This window comes from Spermophilus citellus, assembly GCF_964194105.1.
Source record: "Spermophilus citellus genome assembly, chromosome: 7".
Taxonomy (NCBI): domain Eukaryota; kingdom Metazoa; phylum Chordata; class Mammalia; order Rodentia; family Sciuridae; genus Spermophilus; species Spermophilus citellus.
This window is the reverse complement of record NC_138188.1, coordinates 130,276,537-130,300,606: the sequence shown is the minus strand read 5'-3', so window position 1 is coordinate 130,300,606 and position 24,070 is coordinate 130,276,537.

Sequence of the window (24,070 nt, the reverse complement as noted above, 5' to 3'; positions counted from 1 at the left end):
CTTCCCTGTGGACCCCCATCTACCAACAAGGGAATACCCTTTTTGCTGCCATCTTGTGACTGGACTCAGCAGGTATGGCCATAGTCATCTATTTGGTAATCTACCTTCACCTGGGTCATTACACAGGCTCTGGAGGCAGGAAAAGCCACAGAACTGTCACAGAGCTCATCACTGAACACATAGCGCAACCCATCTCCCAGTTCCCCCCACCTCCCCCAACGTCCCAGTGCTGGAAGCAGCTCACCTCTATCTGGGGTCACCTTCCTCAACATATTTGGTGGGGGCAGTTCCCAGATTGGAATTCCAGCTGGCCAGGTACCTGGTTTCCAACCCTCCCCGTCCCCGCAGCAGTAACCCAGCACAGTATCTCAAAGCTCTCAGTGGGGCACGTGTACAGTGTGACCAGGACACTGCCTATGGGAGCTTCAGAAGAGAGTTCTTTCAATTGAGAACTGCTAAGGAAGAGGAAAACAGAGCAAAAGTTTGGAGACTAACAGAGAGATGAGGAATTGGGAATTATTCAGGCAAGATAGGGAGAGAGGACTGGATACTCAAGTCATAAGAGAGGACTCAAAAAGATACCCTTGTGGTGCAGTCTTCCTGCAGGGACTGGTGGGGGCCACACCTCACTTCCAGGCACCCTTCACCAGGACTAGCCTTCCCAACCTGGTTACCTTCACCATCCTGAGGTCATAGATACTTGCTAACAACAGACAACCTCACCTATTGCATGAGAAGGGAAGCAGGAACAATCCTGGTTTCTTCCTTCAAGATTTTTTTTCTCTTTTTCTTCTACCCCTCTATCCTCCTGCCTTCACATCACCAACATATGTGAAACCAAAAACTTTGTATAAATTAGAATTTTGAGGACTGGAAAACCTAAATAATATATTATAGGTGTGCTGTATATGCCCCCCTTTTTTCTCTTTTATTTTTCTTTTCCCCTCCAATTTTTACTATTTTAACATTTTTTAATTTCCTGAATATATATGTGTGTTTGTTTTATGTACGCTACTGCCTTCCCACGTACATGTCTACCAAAAATTACTTCCTGTCTATTCTCTTACTACTAACTCTCTTCATTAGATGTCTCTTTCACATTTCTTAAGATATATTAACTCTATATCACACATCCTACTTCCTCAGTATATCTTACTACACCTCACCTCCATTTCATTATCCACAATCAAAAACTATAAACCCTTTTATAAACCTACTGATTATATTATAGATAATAATCAAATTCAACATTTCTGTACATTGTGACCAAACTGTAAATGTCTTAATAGCAATGAATTGTTCATAGGTGGTATATAGTTGATATTGGGATCTGTTGACATTGTCCTTCCCCATAAATGATAGGTATTGGAACCCTAAAGGAGCACTATAAAGCTATAGGGTAAAAACAGTAACATTCCAGGCCCACAGAGCTAGAAGGAAAGACACATGAGCAACATGAAAAAACAAGGGAAAAAAGTGCCCCCCCAAATCCAAGATAACATGTTATTAGAATAAATGGTAACTACAGCAGAAGAAATTACAGAGAGGGAGCTCCGGATGCACATGATTAAAAAGTTCTGTGAATTGAAAAATATTGTAAGAGAGCAAATACAGGAAGCAAACCATTATTTCAATAAGGAGCTACATAAACAAATACAGGAAGCAAAAGATCACTTCAACAGGGAGATAGAGGTTCTTAAAAAAAAAAAAAAACAGAAATTCTTGAAAAGAAAGAAATAATAAACCAAATTAAAAGTTCAATTGAGAGCATCACCAACAGAGTCAACCACTTTTAAGATATGACATTAGACAATAAAGACAAAATATATAATCTTGAAAAGAATGCAGTTCACACAGTAAAAATGGTAAGAAAACATGAGCAGAATATTCAAGAAATATGGGATAGCATAAAAAGACCAAAGGTAAGAGTTATTGGGATACAGAAAGACATGGAATTCCAAACCAAAGGAATGAACAATCTATTCAATAAAATAATATCAGAAAATTGTTCAAACATGAAAAATGATTTGGAAAACCAAGTCCAAGAAGCCTACAGAACACAAATGTACAAAATTTACAACAGATACTCAGCAAACCACATTACAATGAAAATACCCAACACACAGAATAAGAAGAAAATATTAAAAGACACAAGAAAAAATAATCAGGTTACATATAGGGGGAAAACAATTAGGATATCTGCAGATTTTACAACATAGACCCTGAAAACTAGAAGATCCTGGAACATCATATATCAAGCTCTAAAAGAAAATGGATGACAACCAAGAAACTTGTATCTAGTAAAATTAAGCTTTAGATTTGAAGATGAAATAAAATTCTTCCATGATAAACAAAAGTTAAAAGAATTTATAGCTAGAAAACCAGCACTACAAAACATCCTTGGCAAAATATTTCGTAAAGATGAAATGAAAAACAATAATGAAAATCAGCAGAGAGAGCTAGTAGCCTTAAAGAAAAACTAATCAAAGAAGAAAACAAGTCAAGTTTACTAGCAAAATAAACAAATATGGCTGAGAATACAAACCATGTCTCAATAATAATCCTAAATGTTAATGGCCTAAATTTACCAATCATAAGACTTAGGATAGCAGATTGGTTTAAAAAAAAAAAGACCCAGCAATATGTTGCCTCTAGGAGACTCATCTGATAGAAAAAGACATACACAGACTGAAGGTGAAAGTTTGGGGAAAATCATACTAATCATATGGACTGCACAAGTAAGCAGGGGTTTCCATGCTCATAACAAATAAATAGACTTCAAGCCAAAGTTAATCAAAAGGTATAAAGAAAGACATTTCATATTGCTCAAGGGAACAATACACCAATAGAACATTATATATATATACATATATATGTATATATATACATATATATATAAAATCTCCCAAACAATGGAGCATCTATGTTAATCAAACAAATTCTTCTCAAGTTCAAGGTTAAATTGACCACAACACAATAATCTTGGGTGACTTTAACACACCTCTCTCAACACTGGTACATCTTCAAAACAAAAGTTGAATAAAGAAACGATAGATCTCAATAATATAATCAATAACTGACTTAATTGACATATATAGAATATTTCATCCTCAATTAAGCAAATAACTTTCTTCTCAGTTGCATATGGATCCTTCTCTAAAAGAGACCATATAATATGCCACAAAGCAACTCTTACCAAATACAAAAAGTAGAGATACTACCCTGCATTTTATCAAATCATAATGAAATAAAATTAGAAACCAATGAGAAAATAAAAAAATAAAAATTACTCCAATACCTGGAGACTAAACAATATGCTACTTTGTGAACAATATGTTCCAAAAGACATTGAGAGGGAGATTAAGAAATTCTTAGAGGTAAAGTAGAACATGGATATAACATATCGAAATCTCAGATACCATAAAAGCAGTACTAAGAGGAATGTTCATTGCATGGAGTTCATTCCTTAAAATAAGAAAAATTCAACAAACAAATGACCTAACACTGCATCTCAAAGCCCGAGAAAAAGAATAACAAGTCAACACCAAAAGCAGTAGAAGGCAGAAAACTATTAAAATTAGAGCTGAAATCAAAACAAAAGAAAGAATTAAAAAATTGATAAAAAAGTTGATTCTTTGAAAAAATAAATAAAATTGACAGACCCTTAGCTATGTAAGGAAGAGAAGAAGAGAGAAAACTCAAATTACTAACATACATGATGGAAAAGGAAATATCACAAAGGACACTATAGAAATACAGAAGATCATTAAAAATTATTTTGAAAACTCCTACTCCAGGAAGATAGAAAATATCAAAGACATCGACAAATTTCTTAAGTTATATGATTTGCTCAAATTGAATCAGGATGATAGACACAATTGAAACAAACCAATATCAAGAGATAAAATGGAAGATACCATCAGAAGCCTACCAACCAAGAAAAGCCCAGGACCAGATGGATACACAAATTCTACAAGATCTTTAAAGAAAAATTAATACCAATACTCTTCATTTTATTTCAGGAATTAGAAAAAGAGGGAGCACTTCCAAATTCATTCTATAAGACCAACACCAGCCTGATTCCAAAACCAGGCAAAAACACATCAAAGAAAGAAAACTTCAGATGGATATCTCAAATGAACATGGATGCAAAAATTCTCAATAAAATTCTGGCAAAACATATAGAAAAACACATCAAAAAATAGTGCACAATGATCAAGTGGGGTTCATTCTAGGGATGCAAGCTTGATTCTAAATACAAAAATCAATAAACGCAATTCATCAAATCAATAGACTTAAAGATAAATATCATATGATCATCTCAAAAGATGCAAAAAAAAAGCATTTGACAAAATACAGCACCCCTTCATGTTCAAAACATTAGAAAAATTAGAGATAACGGGACCATATCTCAACATTATATAGGCTATCTATGCTATGCCTCAGGCCAACATCATGTTAAATTGAGAAAAATTGAAGGTATTCATTCTAAAAACTGGAACAAGATATGAATGACCTCTTTCATGACTTCTATGTAACATAGCTCTTGAAACACTGGCCAGAGGGATTAGACAGATGAAAGATATTAAAGGAATACACATAAGAAAAGGAGAACTTAAACTAGCACTATTTGCTGACAATATGATTCTATACCTAGAAGACCCAAAAAGCTCCAGCAGAAAACTAGAACTAGTAAATAATTTCAGCAGGATATGAAATCAACACCCATAAATCAAAGGCATTTCTGTATATCAGTGACAGATCCTCTAAAATGAAAATGAGGAAAACTACCTGATATATAAGAGCCTCAAAAATAAATAAATAAAATACTTGGGAATCAACTTATTAAAAGAGGCAAAAGATCTATACAATGAAAACTACAGAATACTAAAGAAAGAAATCAAAGAAGACCTTAGAAGATGAAAAGATCTACCTTGCTCTTTGATAGGTAGACTTAATATTATCAGAATGAGGATACTACCAAAAGCACCAGATTTAATGCAATTCCAATCAAAATCCCAATGTTATTCCTCATAGAAATAGAAAAAAGCAATCATGAAATTCATCTGGAAAAATAAGAGACCAAAGCAGACTGGTAGGCCAATGGTACAGAATAGAGGACACAGAGACTAACCCACAAAATCACAATTATCTTATATTACACAAAGATGCCAAAAATATACAGTGGAGAAAAGATAGCTTCTTCAACAAATGGTGCTGGGAAAACTTGAAATCCATATACAACAAAATGAAATTAAACCCCTATCTCTTACTATGCACAAAATTCAGCTCAAAGTAGATTAAGAACCTAGAAATTAAAACACAGACACTGCATCTAATAAAAGAAAAAGTAGGCTCTAATCTCCATCATGTGGGATTAGGCCCCAACTTCCTTAATGAGACTCCTATTGCACAAGAATTAAAATCAAGAATCAATAAATTTGATGGATTCAAACTAATAAGTTTCTTCTTAGCAAAAGAAACAATCTGTGAGGTGAAAAGAGAGCCTACATTTTGGGAGCAGATCTTTACCCCTCACACATCAGATAGAGCACTAATCTTTAGGGTACATAAATTGTTCAAATAGCTGAACACCAAAAAAAATAAATAATCCAATCAATGAATGGGCCAAGGACCTGAACAGACACTTCTCAGAAGAGGATATACAATTAATTAACAAATATATAAAAAATGTTCATCATCTCTAGCAATTAGAGGAATGAAAATGAAAACTAAGACTTCATCACTCTTGTCAGAATGGTAGTAATTATGAAGACAAACAACAATAAGTATTGGTGAGGATGTGGGGAAAAATGGTACACTCATACATTTGCTGGTGGGACTGCAAATTGGTGCAGTCAATTTTGAAAGCAGTATGGAGATTCCTTGGAAAACTGGAAATGGAGCCACCATTTGATCCAGCTATCCCTCTCCTTGTTCTATATCCAAAGGACTTAAAAACAGAGGAAAAGCAGTATACTACAGCAACATAGCCACATCAATGTTTATCGCAGCACAATTCATAGTAGCTAACCTATGGAACCAACCTAGATGTCCTTCAATATTTGAATGGATTTAAAAAATGTGTCATATACACACAATAGAATATTACTCAGCAGTAAAAGAGATTCACAGCATTTGCAGGTAAATGGATGGAATTGGAGAAGATAATGCTAAGTTAGCCAATCCCCCCAAAACAAATGCCAAATGTTTCCTCTGATCTAAGGAGGCTGATTAATAGTGGGGTAGGGAAGGGGAGCAAGAGAGGAATAAATGAACTCTAGATAGGGCAGAAGGGTGAGAGGGGAAAGGAGGGAGCAGTGGGTTAGAAAAGATGGTGGAATGAGATGGTCACCATTATCCAAAGTACATGTATGAAGACATGAATTGGAGTGAATGTACTTTGTATACAACCAGAGATATGAAAAACTGTGCTCTATATGTGTAATATGAATTGTAATGCATTCTGTTGTCATATGTAAAAAAAATAATTAAAAAAGAGAACAGAATTGTATAAAAATATGACATTATGAAAACAGTAAAAATATGCATATATAAAAATTTATATGTGAAACATACTCAATAATACATGTATATATAATAACATTCTTATATGTATATAAACCATAACAATATAAATATATGTATATATGTACATGTATGCATTTGTGTATATAAACTATCTACAGTAGCTATCAACTGATAGTTGCAGATTTTTTGCGCATCATGAAGCCTTAATAGATTGTAGTATATTTACACTTAAGTGAAAGCCACAGGGAAAGATGATAGCATACAATTAGTATATGGATAAACTAATATATTAAGAATTTAAATATAAGGCAACAATTAAAACACTAATATACTTTAAGCATTGAGAGGAAAATTTATTTAAGAAACCCTCCAAGCAACAGAGCTAGTATATACACGATTTGTGAGGTATGGAAGATCCCACTGCATATCCTTAGAGAAAAGTTAAATTATACAGATAGCTAGTCCTAACATAAATAATAAAGTATTTAGGAAAAAAATTTTTAGTCTCTTTTCTCGGTGATATGGAAAATAAACTCTACTTTGTTCAAAGAATTAAATATGAAACATTCAACACTAAAGCAAATATTGGTAAATACCTAATTTCAACATAAGGAAGATCATATTAAGCATTTGAAGAAATAAAGAATAATCTGTTCAAAGACAGACAAAAAAATAGAATAAAACAGATAACAAAATTTTAGGAATATCTGTGTCAAAAACATTTGCAGCATATACAAAGGAAAAAATTTTGCTAAGTATCAAATACATAAATTGAAAATTTAATAAAAATTAATAGAAATTATAAATAAGAAGATACACAAGCAATTCCTGAATAAATACTGAATTATCATTGGAAATATCTTTAACATCAAAAGTGAAATTATGACAAAATGATTTTTATCTATTAAAAATATTTGATGAACATAATATGTCAATGCTTAGCATGAAACTGTGCTTAAAGAAAAAAAGGTATTATTGTATCCTGTAAAAGGAGTTTAAATAAATTATTTAGTTAATAAACATGGTTAATACTGATATGAAATGTAACAATATTAAGTGACTCTATGTATAATCTATGATGTGTTTTCAATTTACTAACCGAATTGTGCATTTTAATTTAAAAAATTAAACAGCTTATGTCATCTCTTTTCTATAATTTCTATCAATGATATATTTTCTGATATTTTCAGTGCTCAAATATGTTTATATAGTTCAGATAAATCAGAGCATTTGTGTGTTTTTTAAATATCTATTCATGTATTTGTGTGCAAGTATTTATCTACATTCCTATCTCCTATGATTATGTAAAAGCTTCTTTTCTACTTGATTAATAAAGAGCAAAAATGTCTAATGTTTTATTAAGGATTACTATTATTTTTCTTTTATACCATAAGCATCATAGTACATGAGCAATTCACTAGAATTCACTCACATTTACTAGATCCATTAAGTACCTAAAAAATATAAAATAAAAGTTGGCTTGTGATAAAATAAATTTTAAAATATTTTAAAATATTTAAATATGAGTGCTTTATGGAAAACATTATTTTGTTTTATAGCTCTAAGTTTAATACAAAACAAAAGATGTTTTTCCTTTCTATGTTTCTAAGGTTGCATGTATTCTATCATAGCCTATTTTTATAGTATTTAAAAATATAATTCAAATGTAGTGGTCATTTAAAAATATTGTGGTTTCTTACATCCACAATTTTACATAATGCCACAATATTTTTAAATGACCACTACATTTGAATTATATTTTCGCAATCTGCATTTGGGGTAAAATTGGGGGTTCATAACGCACTTCAGTCTAATGTATGAAATATGATATGTCAAGAGCTTTGTAATGTTGTGAACAACCAATAAAAAATAAATAAATAAATAAATAAAAATATTGTGGTTTCTTGAAATTTCTACATTCAAAAATGTTATTTTTCTGCAACACACATCAAGAGGCCTGTGGCTAAAATATATCGATTGTGATGGTTTCTCATTAATTACCATAAACTTACCAGCTTAAGCATTGAACACTTCCCCAATATATGCCCCAATATATTTCTAGTTCTTTTATTAATTGATTTTTGATACAAATATTTTATTTAATTGTGCTAAGGAAGAATCTTAAATACTAATTTAAATAATTCTGGTATATATTAAAAATAGTGACCTAATAGTTTCCAAAAGAGTATTCAAAATGCCCATTTCCCAATTAAAATCTAACTTTGGTGATCCACTGCAAGATAATATGTAGGACTTTACCTACTGTCAATTTGGATTTTTTTGATGTCTTTTCATGTTTCCCATGAACTATCAGCAAGCAGTTAGTTCAGTTTTGATCTTGGTGACTAAGCCACTGTACCCACACCAGCTGCTTTGCTCAAGGACATGAAAAGCTATTTCTTACTTAATTTTCTCTTAGGTTCCTTCTCAGAATGATGATATGGAAGACTCCAAATCAGTTTGCTGAGGTTCAATATTGACTGTGTCAAAATAACTTGTGATCTGGGGCATGGGATATTCAACATTTCATGAATAGGTTTTCTTTATATGTGTAAAAAATATAATGTCAGTTCTGACCTCAAAATGTTATTGTAAGTATTAGATGAACTAATACAGCACTTAGCATTCACCTATGTTGGGCATTGTAAGTTTAAAATGTATTAGTTATTATTAAAAATATAATACATATATATGTATTAGTTATTATTAAAAAATATATATATACATATATATTCAAAATATATGTAGTCTCTCTACTGCAATAATAGTTTGCACTACCTACTTCCTGAAACAGTAGTTTTCAGGCTTTTCAGGCTCTCTAGGTAGCAAAAAATTACTAAGAGACAGATCTAAAAACAGCTTCATGGGCTAAAACTTAAATATATTTAATCAACAATTCTTTTCTAAATTACTGCTTAACCAACCACCAAAATATTTCTTTATCACCCATGTTCAAGTATAGTCCAAAAGACTTATCATGCAAATAAACCTTTGGTACTCATTTTCATCACTAACCCAGAGTAACAAAATCTGCCTTGTATCTGCTATGCATGGCAGTAGTGTTTTTATGCTTTGTGAGATATTAGTTACAGGCCTGTAATCTTGTTTAAAATGCACAAAGCAAAGGCAGGGAATACAATATCTTTTCCAGGAACAACAAAAACTATCACTCCTAAGCATTTTTATACTTATAACTTTATATACTTCTGTTGGCAGAGAGTAATCTTTATAATCTAGATTCATTATTTTTATTTATTTCTGTTTTATGTTTTTCTCTGTATTTTCTAAAGGTAGCTTCTGTGCCCTCTGTAACCTTATAATAAAAAGCAGTCATTCTTAAAGAGATTTGCCAAGTTTATGAAAAGTCTTGTAATAGAATGACAACTGCCAGTGTTTTTATTGTAGGTATTTATATAAATCATTTTCTTAAAGTTAGATAGAAAACTGAGTTAATAAATAAAGATACACAGAATGGATTTTTCCCCCTATTTTTAAGAGAAAATTACTCAATATTGTTCTCCTTAGTAATTTCTGCCTGTAAAATACTGACATAAAATCTGCTCAAACAGAACTTTAAAACCTTCCATTATTAAGGGAAAAGAAGGGATTAAAAATACTATAGAGGTAATGCCTCTTCAGACTATAGCATTTTCACTTAAGAAGCTAAACATTAAATAACAGTTCTGACAACAAAGTTATTTCTCTGTCTTAATTTCATAATGCCTTGGAAAAGTGCATCTTAACCTATCTTCATCTTACCTTAAGCTATGAATGGAGTATAAAATGTATGGGCTTTTTGAAGTATTTATTGGATTTGTATGAATGAAATTCAAGTAAGTTTTACTAAATGATTCCAGTATCATATCTCTTTATCTTTTTAAAAAATTACTTTTTTTTCTGGAGCGTACAATTTTAGAAAATGTCAGTATTTAGCAATCTACTTATAGCTAAAAAAAAATGTAGTGACTTTCAGTGAAAGCATGTCATCCTCATTCACTCACAGTCTTCCTGTCAGGGTGGGCTTCATCCAGGCAAGGAAAGGGGACATTGGGATTGCCAATTTTCAAAAACATCTGAGCACTTCTGTGGCACTGGTAAGATAGTATGATGTGTGTCAATGTGGGAAGCTAAAACTTTATCCCTAGGGGGATCAGGGCAATGTGATGCAGGCAGACAAAGGAGAGGACACAATGCTTAACTCCCTCAAGACAGCTCATGGAAGTCAGAAGACATGAAAGCAAAAGTAAACCCAAAAGAGCCCATATAATTCTCTTCTTGTACAAGATCTTCATGCATCCAGATCATCACATTTTAAGAACTGGCACTGGATTTAGTCCAGAAAGGAAAATTTAAAGAGTGAAAGGATATGAAAGATGACTGAACATAATATTACTCTGATGATGTGGACAAAGGAAAGCTAATAATAATAATAACCAATAATAATTTAAGAGACAAATGTAAAAAATTCAAGGATACAAATTAATTGAAAAAAGTACATTACACAGCACTTAACAAGGATATGACGTTTCTAACTTCATTGTACAATCCAAGAAAATGTATAGTTTTAAGAAGGCCTTTTGAATATATAAAATATATATATCTGTAACAAATTAAAGAAATATCTGATGTTTTAAGTAAGGTGATCAAGTAGTTTTATCACCCAAATGGGGATGATGTTGAAAACAACATAATGATTAGGAATCAACATTGTATGTATAAAGGTAAGAAAGCCAAGAGAATTCCTGGCAAACTGGGAAGTTGGATCATATTACATTTAGGAAATATTTTCTTTGGCTTTTTAAGTTAATGTAAAGAACAAAAATGTGTCTCTCTTCCTAAAGCATAGAATAATGTTCATGCTGTTATCATTAAAGTAAATCCGGACTTTAAATGCAGACATTAGAGATCATTACTGGAAAAGTGTGATGTGTGATGTTTTAAAGGAAATAGTGCTAAGTCATATATCCTCTCAGATAACATGGATTTTGAAATTCTAAATGTAGAGTAACAAAGAAAGTCCCTCTAAGTTTAGAAAAGGAATATTCTATTTTCTACCTTGTTTTAATTATCATTATTATAGTATAAGCATATTAAATCAATACTCAATTCTTTTCTGTGTGATAATATCTTTTATCTGTGTTTTTATTTCTAGGGGAAGAACCTGAAGAATTTAGAATGACATCCTTATTCACTCACAGTCTTCCTATCTGGGTGGGCTTCATCCAGGTACAGCAAAGGGGACACTGAGATTGCCAATTTCCTATCATCAGGTAGGTCAGTTTTGATCTTGGTGACTAGGCCACCGTACCCACACCAGCTGCTATGCTCAAGGACATGGAAAGCTATTTCTTTCTTAATTTTCTCTTAGTTACCTTCTCAGAATGATGATATGGAAGACACGAAATCAGTTTGCTGAGGTTCAATATTGGCTGTGTGAAAATAACCTGTGATCTGAGGCATAGAATATTCAACATTTCATGAATAGGTTTTCTTTATATGTGTAAAAAATATAATGTCAGTTCTGACCTCAAAATGTTATTGTAAGTATTAGATAGACAAATACAACATTTAGCATTCACATATGTTGGGTATTGTCAGCTTAAAAATTATTAGCTATTATTAATTTTTTCTCTCTATTTCAATAACAGTTGGACTTTTAGACAATTGTAGAGGATTATATTGGGAAGCATGTGATAAAATAAATACTCCTGGTATTCAAGAACAGTTTCTAAGAGAAAAAACTAAGATTAGGTAATTCTTTTTTTAAGCTTTCTTTAAAACATTTATTTTTTAGTTGTAGTTGGACATAATACCTTTATTTTATTTATTTATATGTGGTGCAGAGTACATTCAAACCCAGGGCCTCGCATGTGCTAGGTGAGCACTCTACCACTAGCCACAACCACAACCCCAAGATTAGGTAATTCCTGAAGTGTTCATTCTATTTAAAGTATATTTTGGAAGATGCTTTATGATGATATTTCAGTAATAATTGTCATGGTAAACATATACATAGACACATTAATGTGTTCTTAAATAAATTTGTGGAGTCAACTACTAAATTAAAAAAATTGAAAGTAGAAAATTATCCACCTTTACATACAAGAAACTACTTAACATTTCAACTTGGAAATCTAATAAGCATCCAAGAACCACATGTCCAAAATTCACTCAATGTCCAAAGCGACACCTGGAAAAGAGAATACAAGATTCAGAGAAAGTTATATATTCTTGACATAGACATATCTTTATTGCTAACTACTCTGACCAGTAATTCACCAAATTCTTTTCATTTTGCTTTTAAAAGTATCTCCTATGTATGAACCTCTACCCATCTCCATGTTTAGCTACCAGACAGGCCTATCAGCATCTGTCACTTGAATTACTACAATAGCAATTTAAATAAATATTATTTCCCATGTGCTTTTGTTTATCTAAATCACTGTATGCCCTGCATCAAATGTGAAGTTTAATAATGATTAAAGACAATAATGTCAATCCTCATCACTCAGCTTCTATAAGAAGCTTCCTATGTTATGGCTATAACTCAAATTTTGAAAACCAGCATGCTATCTTCATTCGCTCAGCCTGTGCAAATGAATATCCAGTGCTATCTGTTCTAGTCTGACTCTCCAAATCATTCCAAGCCATTCTTTGTCTTAGTCTCTTCAATCTAGCAGCTCTATCCTACCTAAAGGTTAATAAAGCATCATACTTCAACCTGTATGAATTACCTCTGCCTGAAATTCTATCAGTTTCCCTGGACTTCATAGTGTTACTTGTATTTGTCTTTTAAATAACAGTTCTGAAGTTCTTGATTCCTCCACATTGGATGATGCACCACCCTTTTTTCTCTTCATTATTCATAAAGAAGTTTATAATTGTGTTCTAAAATAATTATTTGATTAATATCTGCCTTATTATACACAGCTCAATGGAAGAAGGAATATTTCTATCTTTAAATAAATGCAAATAAACAGTTTTGAATTAAAGTGCCACTCCATTGTTGAACATATGAGAGATGAAAATACACATTTTTGAATAAAAGGTATCCTTAAATAGGAATACTAACCCTTCCTTCTATACAAATTTTGGCTTCTTTGGCAACAGAATGCACCACAGCTGATATTTGATGCTTCCAAACCCAGGCCTTATGAAGGTGGCGATATTTATTTCTCCTGTTATGTAGAAACAACTTCCAAGGCTATAAGAAAAGTCAAGTTATACTTTAGGGGATAGATAGATAGAAAACAAGAGGAAAACCTAAAGAATGAAACCACACAGAAAGAAGGTGGCCAAGTACAGAAATAATGAAATTTCCAAACAGGTGAATTAAGCCTGCCTTGACTTTCCAACTAACATAGCTGCCAGCTGAATGCAGCCAAATGAATTTCCAAGCTGATGCCACAGGAGTAAAATGAAAAGGACTAAAAAGGCCCTGCCCCAGATACTAATCCACACAACATGAGAAATAATGTTTGGTTTATAACATTAAGTTTTAAAGTAGTTTATTATATACCAATTGAAAATAAAAGTAAATTAATCAATACTCATTATTAGGACTGAGGTGTCATGGTAGACTACTTACATAGCACTCATGAAACTCTGGGTTGGAACTCCAGTAACACACAAACACACACACAAAGCAACAACAACAACAAAAATAGTCCTTATTAAAATTATCAGAAAAGTACAACTTATTTTTAATAGAGGTGCTTATTCAATTCTAGAGTGAATATTTGAGTAGTGGATACAAAACTTTAAATATAGAATTTCTTAATGTTGAAAAAGTAAAGGGTATTCAATAAAGTTTTTTTAGTAGACAATTGTTATTCACTATTCTTTAACAATGTTAATCTATCATATGATGAATATTGATTTTATTTGTTCATATATCATTTTAATATGATTGAAGAGGACCTGGCATATTATATACAACAGAAAGTAAAAAATAAAACTGCATATATATGAGAAAAGACATAGGACAGAAAAAAATGAGATTAAGCCAGTAGAAAACTAGTTTAAAAAATATGCACTGGGAACTTTCAGACCTTTTCTACATAAGATTTCTGGTAGCCCTTGTGGTGACTTTGGAGGCTATCTCAATCACCTTGCTTAAGCAATCCCATGCAAATGGTAATTTCCTCAAGAATCAACATTAAGTTAGGCCCAAATTCAATTTCTAATTTTGTAGTTTGACCCTTAGCATGGATATCATAATTTTTTCTATTCCTTAGAGTTCTATTTGATAAAAATATCTTAGCTTTTTCCCACCAGGGAATAGGCAATATGCATGCCACCAATCATAATCCATGTCTTTCTCTGCTCTTTCTCAATCACTAATAAATATTTTTCTTTTCCCTTTTTTTGTTTGTAGTGGGTTCTCTATCTTCAGATTTGAACATGAGCTTCTTCAATTTGTTTTCTACTCTTATTCTGTACAATGAAGTCAAATGTATTTCAGAATTGGAAAATTTGAGATTGTTACGATATTAAGAATATTGTATTGTCCGTGTGTGTATATTGAAAGACCCAGAGTGACCTGGGGAATACTCCATGATAAAACTCATTAGTATTTGTGCAAAAATGTGTGAATATTCACATAAAATGAGATTAACAAATATTATAAATAACCTCAAGTCCACTTTTCTTCCAGCATGATTTACATAAGGTCATGCTTTGCTTTCAGATCAAGTTATTGAAGACCATTTGTCTTTGAAATTACTTTCCATGTCAGAACTTTGGACTAAGGATTGTGATTCATAATTTCCTGGAGCCTTTTTCTGAATAGAATTATCATTTTAGTCTTTTCCTAAACCAATTCCTTACTTTTTAAAATTATATCTCTTTGGTTCCCGGCCATGCTTTCACCAGGTAAAGAATCAATGTGCACTTCTCTTTGCAATATTATTGTTAAAGACAGATTAGCTACACAGTTGTTTTAAGTAGACATCTTTGTGAATTTGCATTGTACATTTAGTTTATTCTATGAAGCTTCAAATCTCCTTTTGCTTTTTTGAAACTATTTAAACTATTTTTTGTAGTCTTTAAACTATTTCCTGAGCTACTCTTCTCTATTCATTTCATAATTTCTGTGTTTTTGTTGTTGTTTTGTTCTACTTTCCTGTAGTGTGCCTAATCACTAGATCATCTCAGAAAGATATCTTGGCCTTAAAATTACTTTGAAATGATTTGGCTTTTCCTATCTTTTTCCAAGTAGAGGTTCTATCTCCAAAATTGTAGGGTTGCCTGTTGCCTTTTATTTTTAAATAATGTATTTCTGAAAATGAAGCCAGAATCTTGCTTTCAGATATTCACAAGGATAATTAGCACATGGTGAGTGAGGAAGGTCTCAGAATTTTGCCAAGACAGACAAGCTACAGTTTCTGGACTATTGCCTGGGCATTGGATAAAGGTCAATGCTTTGATTCCAAGGCTAAATTTTTTTAAGGATCAAGACTGCAAAAAAAAAAAAAATCACTAGAGTGACTAAAAATGTTAAATCTACGAATGCCTGTACAGGATACCCAAGATAATTTGATGCAAACTGGACTTTATGATTAAAGTTAAATAAAATATTTTATTTCAAAGTTATTGGAGGCTAGGGTGTAGCTCAGTGGGAGACAGGCTCCAGGACCTGGGTTCAATTCCTAGCACCACAAAAAGCAGTGAAACAAAAAGCAAAATGAAGATGTAGGAATCCAGAGCCCAAAGGCCTCTACAGTTATTATTTAGTCTGTATATTTCTCCCCCTATTTATTTTCTTATGTGCTTGTATCATACAACAGGTTACACATTTTCTTAATTAAAACCGTCTCTCTATTTAGGATAAGTTCTGAACCAACACAACAATATGATAAGTACTAAAACTTATCAAAGTCAATACACACAAACTTTCTTTCTTGTTAATATGAAATAGTGTGAGGGATGAAGCTTAATGGAACTGACTTCTAGAGAGCCTTGCTAACAGAATACCAGCTCAAAGTTCAGCCTTCCAATGCACAAATAGAGAAAGATAGTAATACACATTTTTATTTGGACATAACAAATCACTGGGATTTAACTGCATAAAGCAATTGCATTTATTGCTCATTTTTTTTTGTTCTAATTAGTTATACATGACAGTAGAATGCATTTTGATATATCATACATAAATGAAGTATAACATCTCATTCTTCTGATTGTACATGATATAAAATCACACAGGTCATGCAGTGTTACTATGTGTTAGGAATTAGGTACCTCCTAGCTGGGCTTTCTGCTCAAGGTCCTCAGATGGTCAGTTACTTTAAGTCTTCACATAGACTTAGCCATATGAGAATTTGCTTCTCAGTTATTTGATATTATTAGAAGAATCCAGTTTCCTTTGGCCATATGACTATGGTTCTTGGTTTTTTACTGGATGTTGACAAGCAGCCATCATGTGATTTTAGAAGTTATAGAAGTTTCTTAATTCTTGGCCTTCTCCATAAGAGTTACACAGTTCACTCCTCTGTTTTTTCAGGACCAACTGGACAATCTCTCATTTCCTATCTGCTAAGTCAGTCTGTAATTACAGGAGTTATATCCCAGTTCCTTTGCCTTCTTCTATTAATTAAGAGTAGGTAACATGTTGTGCCAAGACTCAAGTTGGGACTCACTAAAGTCACCTTAGGGTGTATCTGCCACAGAATTTATAGTAAATTACCTGATGCTTAGTAACAATAAGGCGAGAAACATATTCAAATCAAGTAAAAAAAAAAAACAAAAGTACCTTTCCCAAAAGTGTAATATAAATCCATGATCCCAAATATTGTGAAAAATTGTACTTTGGAACATCACAAAGATTAGGAGTTTGCATGTCTCTCAGTATTATGAATCAGCTAACTACTATATAGTCTTCAATTATTTAATCAACCATATAAGGAACTTAATACAAAATCAAGTAATCCAATAAAATTTTGACCAATGATCTAAATAGAAATATTTCAAAAGAAATACTAATGACAAGTGTTTCTGTGAAGATCACTTACATATGTGATTAAAATCCATAATCAGTTGATTTTAAACTAATAAAGATTTTCCTATTTAATATAGTAGTACTGATTCAATTTGTTCAGCATTCTAAAGCAGAACTGAGGCTTCTCAAAGCAAGCCAGAAATTCCACTATGGGTTACAGTTTCAAATCATGCTTGAAAGTTTTATCATGCTCTTCCTGATTTCTGTTATGGATTTTAGACCTCCTCCTTTCACTATAATCACATAATCTGAATGCTTGCAATAGGTTTCTCTCCATAATAAATATATATGCATACATATATTTATAATAAGTATACATGTATACACACATACAAACACATGTACACACATATTTTCATGTCATGGTTAAAACCTGACTAATGCAGTCTCTCACAGACTTAATGTAATTATGGTATCATATTCTATATAATATTGTTCAGTGTACATGCATGAAATAATATCAAAGACAAATCCGTTTCTAAAAGCCACAAAGCAGTGTTTTTAAGAGAGGCTCAAACTGAGATATATAAAAAGAATAACTAGTATCTGTGTACTTTTCCATTCTGAATTGCAGCTGCTACTCAATAGAAGCAAATGACTTAAGGGATACTGTCATCTCAGTCCTTCATAACCCTCTCAAGGAATGGCAAAGCACATTTTAGCACAACTGTGATGTAGTGAACTATGAAGCATTAGTTTAGGCAGTCCTGTTTTATGGAATCAAAATAATATGACCTATGCATAATATTATTTTTTAAATTTTTTTAGTTGTAGTTGGACACAATATCTTTCTTTTATTGATTTTTATGTGGTGCTGAGGATGGAACCCAGGGCCCTGCACATGCTAGACAAGCGCTCTACCGCTGAGCCACAACCCCAGCCCATATTATTTATTTTTAAAAAAATTAGTTGTAAATGGACACAATATGTTTATTTTATTTGTTTATTTTTATGCAGTACTAGGGATTGAACCCAATGTCTCATGCATGCTAGTCAAGCACTTTCCCATTGAGCCACAACCCCAGCCTGCATACTATTCTTTTTATAAATTTATTTAATCCAGAAATAGACTTTGGAGTAAGAATGAGTGTATTATAAAAACTTCAATTATCAAATACCATTTATTTTTTCTTAATGGAAGATTTTTTAAAATATTTCTTTTAGTTGTAGATATACACAATACCTTTATTTTGTTTATTAATTTTTTATATGGTGCTGAGGATCAAACCCAGTGCCTCACATGTACAAGGAAAGCAATCTACCCCTGAGTCACAACCTCATCCTTTAATGGAAGACTCTTATAAAATAATTTTTATCTTTTAACCAATGTGAGATGATATAAAATTTATATATATAACAAACTATAATTTGATTTTGATTTATGGATGCATTGTATAATATTTAAATCAGTACAAACATTTATACCTCAAAGATATATAATTTCTTCATGATGAAAGCATTCAAAATCCTTTCTTCCAGCTTTATGAACTACAAAGTACATCATAATTATTGTCATTCTACTGTGTACTGGTACATCAGAACTTCTTCTCCTCTATTAGTACCTATTGATCAATATCTTCTTCTTGCACCAATAACTATTGTATTAGGCAGCTTTTTCTTTGCTTTCACTAAAAGACCTGACAATAGCAAGGTACTTGGCTCTCATTGTTTCAAAGGTCTCAGTCTTACAGTCAGCCAACTCCATAGCTCTAGGTGCAAAGCAAGGCAGACCATCATGATGGTAGGGTGTAGAAGAGCAAAGTAGCTCAGAATACTGCAGACAGAGCTTAGCTCACCAGGGACAAAATATAAACCATAAAGGCATACCCACATGGGCCTATCTTCTCCAGCCATACCCTAGTTGCCTAAAGCTACCACCTAGTAAATCCACATTAGTGGATTAATGTACCCATTAGGGTTAAAGCTTTCATAATCCATCATTTCACCTCTAAATGATCATGCATTGTTTCACACAGAAGCTTTTTGAGTACACCTCATACCTAAGCCATAATATTTCTATTCTTCACAGTCTTTGTTAACCATTCTTGTGTTCTCAACTTCCATGAGATTAAATTATTAAGCTCTGCATATAAATGAGATAATGCAGTACTTGTTTCTCTGTGCCCGGCTTTTTTCACTTAACCTAATACTCTCAAGTTCCATCCATCCATAAAAATTACAAGATTGTGTTTATTTAGGACAAATTAATTGTACATATTAGTCCTTAGATGCATAAACGTGTACTGATCAAATAGATCCGTCTTATTTCCACCATGCCAAGACCCAGGCACTTCCAAATACTTGTAATCATTTTTCTATCATTATACCTACTATGTTTAGCTTCCACATATGAGAAAGAACATATATTATTTCTCTTTCTGTGTCTGGTTTATTTCACCTAACATAAAGTCCCCAGTTCATTTCATTTTGCTGTGAATGACAGGATTTTATTCTTTATGGCTGAAAAAATATTCCAATGAGTACCTAGGATGATTATGGCATAATTTAGCTATTATGAAGAGTGCCCCAGTAAACATAGAAGTACGTGAATCTCTTTTGTATGTTGATTTCAGTTTCTTTTGATATGTATCCAGGAGTGTGATAGCTTCATAAGGCTGTATGTTTCATAATGACTCTATCTATCAACACTGTAGAACATTACCTTTTTCTCCACATTTTGCCAGTATTTGTTACTTTTATATTTTACCAGCTATTTTAAGTGGAATGAAGGAATATCTCCTAGTTTGATTTGTACTACCTTGATAACTATATTATGCATATTTTCACTTGATTTTAGTCATTAGTATTTCTTTTGAAATATTTCTATTTAGATCATTGGTCAAAATTTTATTGGATTACTTGATTTTGTATTAAGTTCCTTATATATTTGGGGTATTACCCCTCTGTCAGATGAGTAGGTGGCAACATTTTCTTCCATTCTGTATGTTTTATGTTCACTGTGTTGTTTCCTTTGGTATGCAGAGATTTTTTAGATTTTTATGTAATACCTTTTTCAATATTTGACACTGTTTCGCATGTATGGGGGATCCTATCAGGATGATTATTGCCTGAACCAATGTCTTGATGTGTTTCCTGTATTTTTCCTTCTAGCAGTTTCAAAGATTCAATTCTTCAGTAGGTCTTTGATATAATTTTGTACAAGGCCAGAGATGAGGATCATGTTTCAGTCTTCCACATGTGGATATCCAGTTTTGTCAGTAACATTTACAAAAGAGAATTTTTCTCTGCAATGGATGTTTTGGCCCCTTGACAAGAATCAGTTGACTATGGATGTATGGGTCTGTTTCTGGCATCTCTGTTCTGTTTCCTTGGTCTATATGTCTGTTATAATGCCATTATCAGACTTCTTTGGTTACAGTGACTTTTCAGTACACCTTGAAATCAGGTGTTATGCTGTTTTCAGGTTTATACTTTTTGGTATATTGCAACTGATTTGGCTATTCAAGGTCATTTGTGGTTCTATTAAAAAAAAATAGGATTTTTTCTAGTTATTTAAAAAGTGTCATTGCTATCTTCTTAGGAATTGTACTGAATTTGTAGATCAGTTTGGGTAGCATGAAAGTTTTCACAATACAAATTCTTCCAATCCAGGAACTTGGGTGATCTTTCAATTGGTTTGTTTTTGATCTTCTTCATTTCTTTTATCACAGTTTCATAACTTTCATTATAGAGATATTCTGCTTCCTTAGTTATTTTCAGGTATTTTATCATTTATTTTTGTGGGTATTATTAAAAGGATTGCTTTGGAGATTTCTTTATCAAAAATTCATTTAAGTTTATAGAAAAACTACTTATCTTTGGTGATTTTGTATCCTGCTATTGAATTTATTTATCAGTTGTAATGATGTTGGTGGGGTCTTTGCTTTTCCTATTTTCAGAATCATATTGTCTGCAGACAAGATAATTTTATTTAATTCTGCTCTATTTGTACAACTTATTTCTTTGACTTGGTTAATTGTTCTGTCCAAAGTTTCTAGTACTAAACTGAGTGATAGCAGTGAGAGTGGTCATTTTGTCTTATTTCTGCTCCTAGAGACAACACTTTCACCTGTTCTACATTCAGTATGAAGTTAGCTATATGTTTTCATATATACCTTTTATTATATTGTGATAAGATCCTTCTGTACCAAATCTGTGCAAAGCTTTTGTCATGAAAAGCTGCTGCATTTCATTAAATGCTTTTTCTACATCTATTAAGTTGATCATATAATTTTTATCATTTATTCTGCTGATTTGAGGCATTATGTTTTTCATTTTGAGTATGTTAAACCTTCCTAGCATCTCTAGGATGAAACCAACTTGATCCTGCTGAATGATTTTATTGATGTGCTTTCAAATTCAATTTGACATTTTGTGACAATTTTTGAATCTCTGTACATTAAGGATTTTGGTCTATAGTTTTTTTATTGTTGTGGTTTTGTTTAGTTTCAATAATAGAGTACTAACAGAATAAATCAGTTTGGAAGGGTTCTCTACCTTACAATTCTAAGGAATATTTTGAGAAGCATTAGTGTTAGATTAGTGTTAGTTCAGCTTTAAAAACTTGATAATTTCACCAGTAAATGTCATCTGATCCTGAGTCTTTCTTTATCTGGAGAATTATTATTATTTCAATTTCACTATCTGGTATTATTAGTCCAGTAAAGTTTTTATTTTATTTTATTTTATTATGAACTCATGGTCAATTTTCATAGGACATATATGTCTCAAAACTCATCAATTTCTTCTAGGATTTCCAACGTGCTAGCATATATTTTTTTCAAGAATTCCTAATATATTTCTGCAATATTGGTTGTAATGTTTCCTTTTTATCATCAATTGTATTTGAGTTTTCTACATTTTTTATTAGTCTAGCTAATGCTTTGCTAATTTTTTTAATGTTTTGAAAGAATCAGATTTGCTTCATTGATCTTTTTATTGTTTTAATCTTCATATCATGTATTTTTGTTCTGAATTTTGTTACTTCTTTTCTTCTATGAATTTTATGTCTGTTTTTCTTGCTTTTCTAAATCCTTCAGATGTTTATTTAATAACTTTCTTTTTTTATGATGTATGCAAGGCATCTCATTGCTATAATTTTTCCTTTGACTATTGTTTTGGCTGTATCCTACAAGTTTGAATATATTGTGTTTTCATTTTTTATTTGAGATTTTTAAAAATAAAATTCCATATATTTTTTTCAATGATTCACCATTCATTAACAAGTGTATTATTAAATCTCTAGTCATTTGTGTAATTTCTAAAAGTTTTTGTTATTGATTTAGAATATCATTTTTTCTAAGGATGATTATATTCCATTATGTATATAATACTGTATTTTCTTTATCCATTCCTACATTGATAGACACATAGCTTGTTTCCATTTCTTAGCTAAAGTGAATAGTAATGTAATGAACTTAGAAATGCAGAAACCTCGTTGACAAAGTGATTTTTATTCACTTTGGACACACACACACACACACACACACTGCAATGAGATAAGTGTAATAAGAATAATACTGATTCATACAAATTGATGAACTAATGATATATTTTAATTTTTTAATAATCTTTTTAATTTTTAATAAAAGTTTTATGGAGTCCATCATAAAGATATTTCAACTTCTTTATTAAATTTATTTCTAAGTGTATTTTAACTGTTATAAAGGGGATTGATTGAGTTCCACTTCATATAATTCACTATTGACATAAACAATAATAATTTTTGTATGTTGATTTTATATCAACATACAAAAATAGTATTATTTTCAAGCAGTGACAATTTGATATTTTATTTTACAACTTAGATTATGTATCTCCTTCTTTTGCTTGATTACTCTCAGTAGGACTTCCAGTGCTATGTTGTCTTAAAGATCTTGTTCCAGATCTTAAACAGAAAGCTTTCAGCTTTTCTCCATTTGTTATGATATTATGTGTGTATTTCAATTAGTTAAAGTTTATTGATGAATAATAAAAAGTGAAGTTAATCTATGAATCTGAATAGAAAGATGTATACAGGCATCAGCAGATTAATAAATAGAAAGATTTAATTTTGAATGAATCTCATGAATATAAGCTTTGACTCCTACAGCATAAAGCCATATGATTGAGCAACTCCCTAATATTTATATCAGAGTCATGGTATCTAAATACCAAGACTGAAAAAAATCTTCTCTATATCATTTAATTTTAAGATATAAATCTTAGTACACATTTTTTTAAATTAATCAGGTGTTAGAGTCTGTAAACAAGTCAGGAAGGCGCCTGGCATTTTGCCAGAGGGAGTGGTTTGTGAAGTAAGGCCAGCGAGCCATTAAGTGTGGAGATTCCTTATTGGTTGACTGCTGTATCTAGTTTATGTTAATTAAGATAAACTGTGTGGAATGTATAAATACCCCTCCGGTCCTACAATAAATGGCTCCCACTCCTGCTGAATCAATCTACACAAGTTGCTCGTCACCCCCAGGTTATTTTGCTACAGCTGGACTGCAGCAATCAGGGTAAAATAGATGCCCCATAACAGAACAACAATAAGTCATT